The 11260-nt window shown below is 33.8% G+C and overlaps 2 long non-coding RNA genes across 2 annotated transcripts in view; both read left to right on the top strand.

Moving 5' to 3' along the window:
• The window catches only part of LOC141376416 (uncharacterized), a 74338-nt gene that overhangs the window by 13455 nt on the left and 49623 nt on the right, over positions 1-11260 (top strand). The window lies entirely within an intron of this gene.
• Positions 2344-5134, top strand: LOC147835114 (uncharacterized). Its single transcript, XR_015944883.1, has 3 exons — positions 2344-2488; positions 3247-3579; positions 3676-5134. It is a non-coding gene; the product is annotated as an uncharacterized LOC147835114 (long non-coding RNA).

The raw sequence follows: 11260 nt of genomic DNA on the forward strand, positions 1-11260 counted from the left end.
TTTAATACAGTGTAAAATCACTAATGTTGATCCTGGACCATCATCAACATTTAAATACAGTGTAAATTCACTATTGTTTATCCTGGACCAGCATTATTTTAATACAGTGTAAATTTACTATTGATGATCCTGGACCGACATAAACATTTAAATACAGTGTAAACTCACTATTGTTGATCCTGGACCATCATCATTTAAAAATAGCGTAAATTCACTAATGTTGATCCTGGGCCATCATCACCTAAATACAGTGTAAAATCACTAATGTTGATCCTGGACCAGCATTATTTTAATACAGTGTAAAATCAATAATGTTGATCCTGGACCATCATCAACATTTAAATACAGTGTAAATTCACTATTGTTGATCCTGGACCATCTTTATTTAAAAATAGTGTAAAATCACTAATGTTGATCCTGGACCAGCATTATTTTAATACAGTGTAAAATCACTAATGTTGATCCTGGACCAGCATTATTTTAATACAGTGTAAAATCACTAATGTTGATCCTGGACCAGCATTATTTTAATACAGTGTAAAATCAATAATGTTGATCCTGGACCAGCATTATTTTAATACAGTGTAAAATCACTAATGTTGATCCTGGACCAGCATTATTTTAATACAGTGTAAAATCACTAATGATGATCCTGGACCAGCATTATTTTAATACAGTGTAAATTTACTATTGATGATCCTGGACCGACATAAACATTTAAATACAGTGTAAACTCACTATTGTTGATCCTGGACCATCATCATTTAAAAATAGCGTAAATTCACTAATGTTGATCCTGGGCCATCATCACCTAAATACAGTGTAAAATCACTAATGTTGATCCTGGACCAGCATTATTTTAATACAGTGTAAAATCACTAAAGTTGATCCTGGACCATCATCAACATTTAAATACAGTGTAAATTCACTATTGTTGATCCTGGACCATCTTTATTTAAAAATAGTGTAAATTCACTAATGTTGATCCTGGACCATCATCACCTAAATACAGTGTAAAATCACTAATGTTGATCCTGGACCAGCATTATTTTAATACAGTGTAAAATCACTAATGTTGATCCTGGACCAGCATTATTTTAATACAGTGTAAAATCACTAATGTTGATCCTGGACCAGCATTATTTTAATACAGTGTAAAATCACTAATGTTGATCCTGGACCATCATCACCTAAATATAGTGTAAATTCACTATTGTTGATCCTGGACCATCTTTATTTAAAAATAGTGTAAAATCACTAATGTTGATCCTGGACCAGCATTATTTTAATACAGTGTAAATTTACTATTGATGATCCTGGACCATCATCAACATTTAAATACAGTGTAAATTCACTATTGTTTATCCTGGACCAGCATTATTTTAATACAGTGTAAATTTACTATTGATGATCCTGGACCGACATAAACATTTAAATACAGTGTAAACTCACTATTGTTGATCCTGGACCATCATCATTTAAAAATAGCGTAAATTCACTAATGTTGATCCTGGACCATCATCACCTAAATACAGTGTAAAATCACTAATGTTGATCCTGGACCAGCATTATTTTAATACAGTGTAAAATCAATAATGTTGATCCTGGACCATCATCAACATTTAAATACAGTGTAAATTCACTATTGTTGATCCTGGACCATCTTTATTTAAAAATAGTGTAAAATCACTAATGTTGATCCTGGACCAGCATTATTTTAATACAGTGTAAAATCACTAATGTTGATCCTGGACCAGCATTATTTTAATACAGTGTAAAATCACTAATGTTGATCCTGGACCAGCATTATTTTAATACAGTGTAAAATCAATAATGTTGATCCTGGACCAGCATTATTTTAATACAGTGTAAAATCACTAATGTTGATCCTGGACCAGCATTATTTTAATACAGTGTAAAATCACCAATGATGATCCTGGACCAGCATTATTTTAATACAGTGTAAATTTACTATTGATGATCCTGGACCGACATAAACATTTAAATACAGTGTAAACTCACTATTGTTGATCCTGGACCATCATCATTTAAAAATAGCGTAAATTCACTAATGTTGATCCTGGGCCATCATCACCTAAATACAGTGTAAAATCACTAAAGTTGATCCTGGACCATCATCAACATTTAAATACAGTGTAAATTCACTATTGTTGATCCTGGACCATCTTTATTTAAAAATAGTGTAAATTCACTAATGTTGATCCTGGACCATCATCACCTAAATACAGTGTAAAATCACTAATGTTGATCCTGGACCAGCATTATTTTAATACAGTGTAAAATCATTAATGATGATCCTGGACCAGCATTATTTTAATACAGTGTAAATTTACTATTGATGATCCTGGACCGACATAAACATTTAAATACAGTGTAAACTCACTATTGTTGATCCTGGACCATCATCATTTAAAAATAGCGTAAATTCACTAATGTTGATCCTGGACCATCATCACCTAAATACAGTGTAAAATCACTAATGTTGATCCTGGACCAGCATTATTTTAATACAGTGTAAAATCACTAAAGTTGATCCTGGACCATCATCACCTAAATACAGTGTAAAATCACTAATGTTGATCCTGGACCAGCATTATTTTAATACAGTGTAAAATCACTAATGTTGATCCTGGACCAGCATTATTTTAATACAGTGTAAAATCACTAAAGTTGATCCTGGACCATCATCAACATTTAAATACAGTGTAAATTCACTATTGTTGATCCTGGACCATCTTTATTTAAAAATAGTGTAAATTCACTAATGTTGATCCTGGACCATCATCACCTAAATACAGTGTAAAATCACTAATGTTGATCCTGGACCAGCATTATTTTAATACAGTGTAAAATCACTAATGTTGATCCTGGACCAGCATTATTTTAATACAGTGTAAAATCACTAATGTTGATCCTGGACCATCATCACCTAAATATAGTGTAAATTCACTATTGTTGATCCTGGACCATTTTTTTTTTAAAAATAGTGTAAAATCACTAATGTTGATCCTGGACCAGCATTATTTTAATACAGTGTAAAATCACTAATGTTGATCCTGGACCAGCATTATTTTAATACAGTGTAAAATCACTAATGATGATCCTGGACCAGCATTATTTTAATACAGTGTAAATTTACTATTGATGATCCTGGACCGACATAAACATTTAAATACAGTGTAAACTCACTATTGTTGATCCTGGACCATCATCATTTAAAAATAGCGTAAATTCACTAATGTTGATCCTGGGCCATCATCACCTAAATACAGTGTAAAATCACTAATGTTGATCCTGGACCAGCATTATTTTAATACAGTGTAAAATCACTAAAGTTGATCCTGGACCATCATCAACATTTAAATACAGTGTAAATTCACTATTGTTGATCCTGGACCATCTTTATTTAAAAATAGTGTAAATTCACTAATGTTGATCCTGGACCATCATCACCTAAATACAGTGTAAAATCACTAATGTTGATCCTGGACCAGCATTATTTTAATACAGTGTAAAATCACTAATGATGATCCTGGACCAGCATTATTTTAATACAGTGTAAATTTACTATTGATGATCCTGGACCGACATAAACATTTAAATACAGTGTAAACTCACTATTGTTGATCCTGTACCATCTTTATTTAAAAATAGTGTAAATTCACTAATGTTGATCCTGGACCAGCATTATTTTAATACAGTGTAAAATCACTAATGTTGATCCTGGACCAGCATTATTTTAATACAGTGTAAAATCACTAATGTTGATCCTGGACCATCATCACCTAAATATAGTGTAAATTTACTATTGTTGATCCTGGACCATCTTTATTTAAAAATAGTGTAAATTCACTAATGTTGATCCTGGACCATTATTATTTTAATACAGTGTAAAATCACTAATGTTGATCCTGGACCAGAATTATTTTAATACAGTGTAAATTTACTATTGATGATCCTGGACCGACATAAACATTTAAATACAGTGTAAATTTACTTTTGTTGATCCTGGATGATCATCATTTAAATACAGCGTAAATTCACTTATGTTGATCCTGGATCACTTTAAACAGTTATTTACAGTTTATTCTCGCTACAGTTGCTTCTTGACCATCACTATCATTTATATAGAGTACAAATAGTCAGTCGTATTGGCGTAGTGGTTATTGTGCCAAAACTTGGCACTTTAGTATTCATGACAACCTGACTTCAAATCCCTCCTCTAGGTACTTTGACAATCCTTCAACCATCTCTGCTTCACAAACTTTCCTGTCCATAATCTCTACTGTCCTGTCAACTAAAGTCGAAACACTATTAAAATTTTATGAAAAATACAGTGTAAAATCACTAAAAAAATCACTAAATCACTTGATCCTTGACATTCATCTTTTAAATTTAGTGTAAATTCAATTTGTTTTTAGTGTCAAATTTAAAAATGAAATGTCAGCTTAATTCGACATTTCCTGCTTAATTTTAGTAAATACACTATCTGCGTTTCTTCCATCATCTGTTTATTGCTGCCATCAACATATAAACTGTAAACCTGGAGTTTCTGCCTTATTCTGGGCTGAACTGAAACAAACTCTAAACTGAAATGTTCAGAACATTACATTTTCAGCACAGCACATTAAAGCCCAGATCTCTAGCTCTCATTAGTTTTGCCTCTCTCGTTTCACTGTCCATCTTTCGATTTTTCTCTCGTTTACACGCGCTTACAGTTTGAACTGGACTTATGCTGATGAGAGATCCAATCTGTTTCTGGGTCTACATCTTCTCTGGCTCTGTAGGAAAGTCTTGTTAAGCTGTGAAAGTGGAAGAAAACTTGTGGCGGAGGCTGACAGCTTTGATTCATGTGAAATATAAAGAGAGCCGAGAGCAGTTTAGTTGTGAGAGGCACAAATATGATTATTAGCCAGTATCTTAGATCCGTCTCTGCTGTGAGTTCATTATGGTTGCTCGGCTGTGCGTTGGAGACGATGGTAATGTTGTGATTGTGGTTGCCCTTAATGGCCTTTGGGTTAATTCGTTATGAGATGACAATCAATCCATTGGGGCGAGACACTGCAGGTGAACTAATGCTAATCACTGGTTGATTGATTACATTAGAAATTGCAATAATTAAAAAAAAAAAGATTTAATATACAAAATATGTTGGATTTTGGTGTTCTTCAAGCCAGAACAGCTATGGTATTATGCTGAAAAAACACACGGATGCTTCAGAATTGGGGGAAAAAGAGACTTGCAATCATCAAAGTAAAGCAGAAGGACTTTGAACATCTTTGGGAACCATATATGTACATTATGCAAATTCTGTGTTCGTAAACATGTATATATATATATATATATATATATATATATATATATGGTATATTTATATGGTGTCACGGTTCTGTATGTTTTCTGTACAGCAAAAAAAGAAAATAGCCAGCGGATTTCTCTCATTTAAATTTCTTTATTTTATTAAAACTAACATCATAAAAGAATGATCTTGTTTTGTTTTCTTTCACTTTAAACAGTAATAGAGCTATACTTCTGGGGTTTCTGCTTAGCAAAATATATAACAAATCCTTTTTTATACTCGAAACCAAAAAGCTTCCTATTAAAAATAAATGTAATTAATTTATTTTCCGAAAGATTACTGTCCTCCTTTTCTTCAGACAGCACAGATCTGCTTGATTTGACTGTCACCACCATTTTAGTGGATCTGAAAGCAGGAATTATCTGACTGAAATGGGCTTATGAAGGAATAATGTAACGGGGCTCTATTACATTTAACATTTTCTTAAAACCCGAAATTTCCACTACGGATTGAGGTCTAACAGGGCTCAAATGAACCTTTTTTTCTTGGTAGCACCGGTGCTCATAACTTCAAAAATGTAGGCGCACCAGACAAATTTTGTCACACCCACCAAGAATGATGAGCACCGTTACTACATGTTTTATAAGAACAGATTCTATTATATATTAACACTCTATCTGGATCAATCTGCATGCGCTCACCAGCCCTGCACGCACTGCTTGACGTGAATGAAATGAACTGAAGTAACAATAATCACTGTGCTGTTCTCACGGGTGCTGTCTGATATCGCACAGATGATGTTATAATTATCATTTGCCTACGTCATCTTAATAGCAATAACGGTCTTTTCATGAGCTACAATATTAGTTTCATCTCAGTGAATGCATGCTCTTTAGCGATGGTGAACAAGCTATCAGTCGCACGATTGACAGCATTGTGACGATTAAATGAAGGATTAAATAACGTTAGAACATCTCGTGCTTAAAATGTGTAGATTCAGGGGCAAACACTGTTACCTGAAAACTCTGACCCACCGGCTTTACAGTGAATGCTTTAGTCATAGCGGACTTTAACCACGGGAAGTCTTTTATCCACTCTTTGAAAAGTGTTTTGCTGGATTGACATTCAGCACATGATCACTAACCAGATGTGTTATTAGTTGTAACTCTAGCTGGTTTATAAACTAAATCTGTCAGTGTTGTTTTCAGTCTCTAGGATCCAGACCTTTACATTTTCGCGGCTGTCATCGGAACAGGAGTGATTAACAGCTGATATTAACCAATCCATTTATGTTCTGTTCTAGAGCAGTGGGCCAATAAGAAGAGCTTGAAGGCAGGGCAAGCATTGCAGGCTTTTTTGTACTTATTCTCTTTTATCTTTTTAGATATTAGTCTAAATCATTCGGTTTGCAATGCGTACCGAACCGAAAGTCTCGTACCGAATGGTTCAATTCGAATACGCGTATCTGTACACCCTTAATATATATATATATATATATATATATATATATATATATATATATATATATATATATATATATATATATATATATATATATATATATATATATATATATATATATATATATATGAGCAATTCCAGCGTTATGGATGTGACATTTGCAGCAAAAATTCAACACATAAATTGACAGAGAAAGTATATGTTAACATTATATTGAAAAATTTGATTATATTTTCTAGAGCAACTAGCCACAGAGTTATGGGAGCAGAAAAATATCAATCTGTAAATGTGTTTTGTACTTTAAATGAGGAAAATAAGCATGTGTTATGGATGTGACAAAAAAAGTCTGAGTTTACAGTATACAACACACTTTGTAGAAATTATGTGAATTAAACTGCACAACCCAAAAGAAATAATGCTAATCAAAAGGATTAGAGTCGGCTCTCTACAAAACAAAACTGATTGGTTTTATTTAATTTAATATTTTCACATTTCTGAGGAAAAAGTGTCGTTATGGATGTGACATCTCTCTGTTGTGGATGTGACGCATGTGAAATTACCATTTGTGTGACTTTGGTAAATCAAATAGAATAGTTTGAAAACATTGACAGATGCATTTTTGAGTATTTTTAAAGTACTGTAAAATACTTGCTTACACAAAAAACCCAGAAATGGTTTCCGTATTTTGGTAAAAACTTAATTTTTTTTCATGGCAAGGTTGACATTTGCACGGAATTGCTCATATATATATATATATATATTGAGAATAAATCTGTGAATGTTCCTTAAATGTTCCTTATAAAGGCTGATATGGCGAATTATGGCTTGACGTAGAAGAAAAAAAAAACTCATTTTGAGAAAACAACTTTTTAAACTACATATTTTAATTGAAATCTAGACACTGGTTGATAACAAAGTTAAACACACTCAAGTATTTTTTGTGCTTTAGACTGAAAACAACACTTTATAAAAGGCCAAAATCACAAACTTGACCTTAATTTGTGTAATTGTCAACTTGTATACAGTAAATTAGGGACTGTATATATGTTGCATTGTATATTTAATATCTAAATATCCCAAAAACAGCAGGAGTTCCTCGTTTGCATGAGACTATGGATTCATTACGTCCAGTTATTTTGAGTTTAAAGATGTTTACTCTTGGTGTGCACCGCAGCAGCACTCACTAACTTGGTTTGTTTTGCAGGCATTTGGCCTTTGCTGATGATGTCATGGAAAGTACATGCACAATGACTAAAGGCTAAAGTCTGCTTTTAAATGTGAGGAGTAACCATGGCGATTGGAGATGGTGTTGAGGATGATAGCAGAGGCTGATCAGATGAGAAGTGAGCAGACATGCTGGTGGGAATAGCTTGAAGAGAAAAGTTCTGCACTCAGATTGAGCTTGTGGATTACAGTCGAGAGAGTTTTTCTTTAGCTCTGGGTAAAAGAGTCAGTGAATCTATCCCATTGATTCATTTTTTAAATACTACAAATAATTTATTCACTTTAAAATTAAAATTCACTCAAACTCAAGTGGTTATAAACTCTAAACTTTTTTTTTTTTTTAACACAAAACAAGCTATTCGGAAGAATGTTGGAAACAGCCATTTGCTATGTTTCCAGCCAAAAATGCGAATTAACTTACAAAGATGTGTGAATAAAGACATTTCCATCCAACGAGTCCACTATCGTGCCAAACTGTTCTAAGAACACTTCGGTATGGTTACAGTTGTTTCTCCACTTAGCCTCCGCTTGGAATTCTCGGCACGGTGAGACAATCGTACTGAACCGTGTGTTGATGTCGCAGCTTTGTTCCCAAGCTAACACAGCTGGCTCTGCAGAAGCGCGCTAGTCATCAGACATCCACAAGATAACCACATTTTATATCAAAAATGATACAGGTGTAAACGATACAGTTTGAAAATGGTTTTAAAACCATAGCGCAGTCGCTGGCAGAGAAGGGAATTACTCACCACATTCTCATAAACATATTTTATTCATTAAGGTTGTTATTATATTGACTTTAATATAATTAACCATGTATAGTATAATAACTAATCCGTCATCTAAAATATTAAAATGATAAAATAGCCTATTGTTTTATTTGTGGCTAGAGCTTGATTATATTGTCATCCTAGGCAATGAGACCTTTATCGCTTTGACTGAGCATGAGTTTATTGCATGCAGCGCTGGATTTGGTAGCACAAAAACTTGCTCTGATCTGGGTGAGAACTTGACTAAATGCACAGCTGAAAGACTTTTTTTCAACTTTTTTTCTTTCTGCTGTGCATCGAATAAAGACACGCTTAAGATCATCAATGTCCACAGTGATAACATCCTCCATGAAACATGAACTTGCAGACTATTTGAACAACTAGGAAATAATTGCACCTTTTAAATCAAAGCCCAGACGGCTTGTTTTGTAATGTTATGCCGGCTATAGCACCTGAAGGACGGTTACGGTGTGTTGCGATGTCGGTCGGCACTATAGAAAGTCAACTTTCTTTAATTTTTTGGACTTTTGTTTGAAAGCTTTACGGAGTAGCGATGTAGCTGTCCAAGGTACTGTTGTATGATTTAAATTATAGCCTATATATTCACCAAATAGCAAGTCAAATGAATTAATAAATTAAATAAATATGTATTCTAAAATGTCGGTATAGTTTTTACAAAAAAAAAAAGACAAATGTTTTATATAAATAAAACAAGCGATTTTAAACATTTCAGCTATAGACCTATACGATTCAGTTATTCATAAGTTGAACATTTATGGGCCCATGTCACATGCTTCTGTGTTGTTGTTGTTGTTTTTTTTTTTTTTTTCTGTGATCTTTAATACATATATATATGTATATATATATATATATATGCTATCTTTAATAAAACTTTTTCTAAAACATCATGCAGACATTTGTCTATAGCTCATTAGTTAATTATAAAGGCAAAAAATGTAAATAACAAAAATAAAATGATAAAAATACAAAGATAAAAAGAGCAGCATTTTGCTAAAAATAATAGCCCTTTATATGCTTTATATCCTGATATGCTATGTGTTTTTTCATATTAGTTTTTTTTTATTGAACTTGTTAGTGATCCAAATTGTAGTTTATTTTATATCATTATCAACTTTTGATATAAAACTGTTGTGTAGTTTAATTGATTGTTAAAGTGATATATTATTTATTAGTTAAAGTGCCTGCTCACGGTGACTCGGTGGAGTAGTAGGTAGTGCTGGTTCGAGCTTCGGCTGGGTCAGTTGGCATTTCTGTGTAGAGTTTGCATGTTCTCCTCACGTTCGCGTGGGTTTCCTTCCGGGTGCTGCGGTTTCCCCCTCTAAATAAATATGGGGGGTTATTTACTTTAATTGAACAAAGGGAGCCGTTTAGTGCGTTACCAAGGCAACTACTGATGCGTTTTGTGTAATGTTCCAAAGAGCTCTGTTGCTGCACGACAGTAAAAAAAGGAAACTGTATCCGTGCTAACTGGCCCGGTTTGGCATGGAATGGAACAGTTCAGCATAAAGAACCATTCAGCACGATAGTGGAAAAGTGGCTAATGAAAACAAAAAAAACCTCCTGATTAACTGGCGCCAAATAACAACAGTAAAAATGGAATTTGCTACGCTACAAGAAGCTGCGTGAATCTTTTCTTTATTTAATAAACGACTTGCTTCTTAGAAGACATTGTCAACATGCAATGAACACGTCATTTACAACATTTTTTCAACACATGATCTCTAATAACAAAATCACATGACTTTTTTAATTAGGCTGGCTTGAGAAACAAGCCAGACTACTGAAATCCTATTTAAACTTATTATTTTTTTTATATATTATTCTTCTTCTTCTTCTGAGACTAAAATTCAAAATCTATCTCCTCCTAGAGCTTTCGAGCTATGACCACCAAACTCACACCAGACCTCCAAACTATTCTGACTCGGTATGCCATATCTTTTCCGACTGATCCGACTTTCGATTTTCCGAAAAACGTCCCGGGACCGTCGGAAAAATCCCATAGACTTAACATTGGACTAAACTTTGTGAGCTCATAACTCTGCATCAGACTGTCACACAGACTTCTAACTGGGCTCATTTAACTCAGACTACCTAACTGCCAATAACTGATGAGCTTTTAACTTTCTGGCCACGCCCTAGCAACCACTTTTGGACCCTAGAAACTGTCCCATAGACTTCCATTCAAAAGACTCTCATTGACTTAACATGGGATCAAACTTTGTGAGCTCATAACTCTGCATCAGACTGTCATACAGACTAATGGCTGAGCTCATTTAACTCAGACTACCAAACTGCCAATAACTGATGAGCTTTTAACTTTCTAGCCACACCCTAACTACCAGATACTGCACCCTAGCAACAACTGTCCCATAGACTTTTACTGCAAATGACTGTCATTGACTTAACAATAGATCTAACTTTGTGAGCTCAAAACTATCTATCTATCCTTTTTCAAACTGCTTTT

The sequence above is a fragment of the Danio rerio genome, chromosome 10, assembly GCF_052040795.2.
Source record: "Danio rerio strain M-AB ecotype USA chromosome 10, GRCz13ab, whole genome shotgun sequence".
Taxonomy (NCBI): domain Eukaryota; kingdom Metazoa; phylum Chordata; class Actinopteri; order Cypriniformes; family Danionidae; genus Danio; species Danio rerio.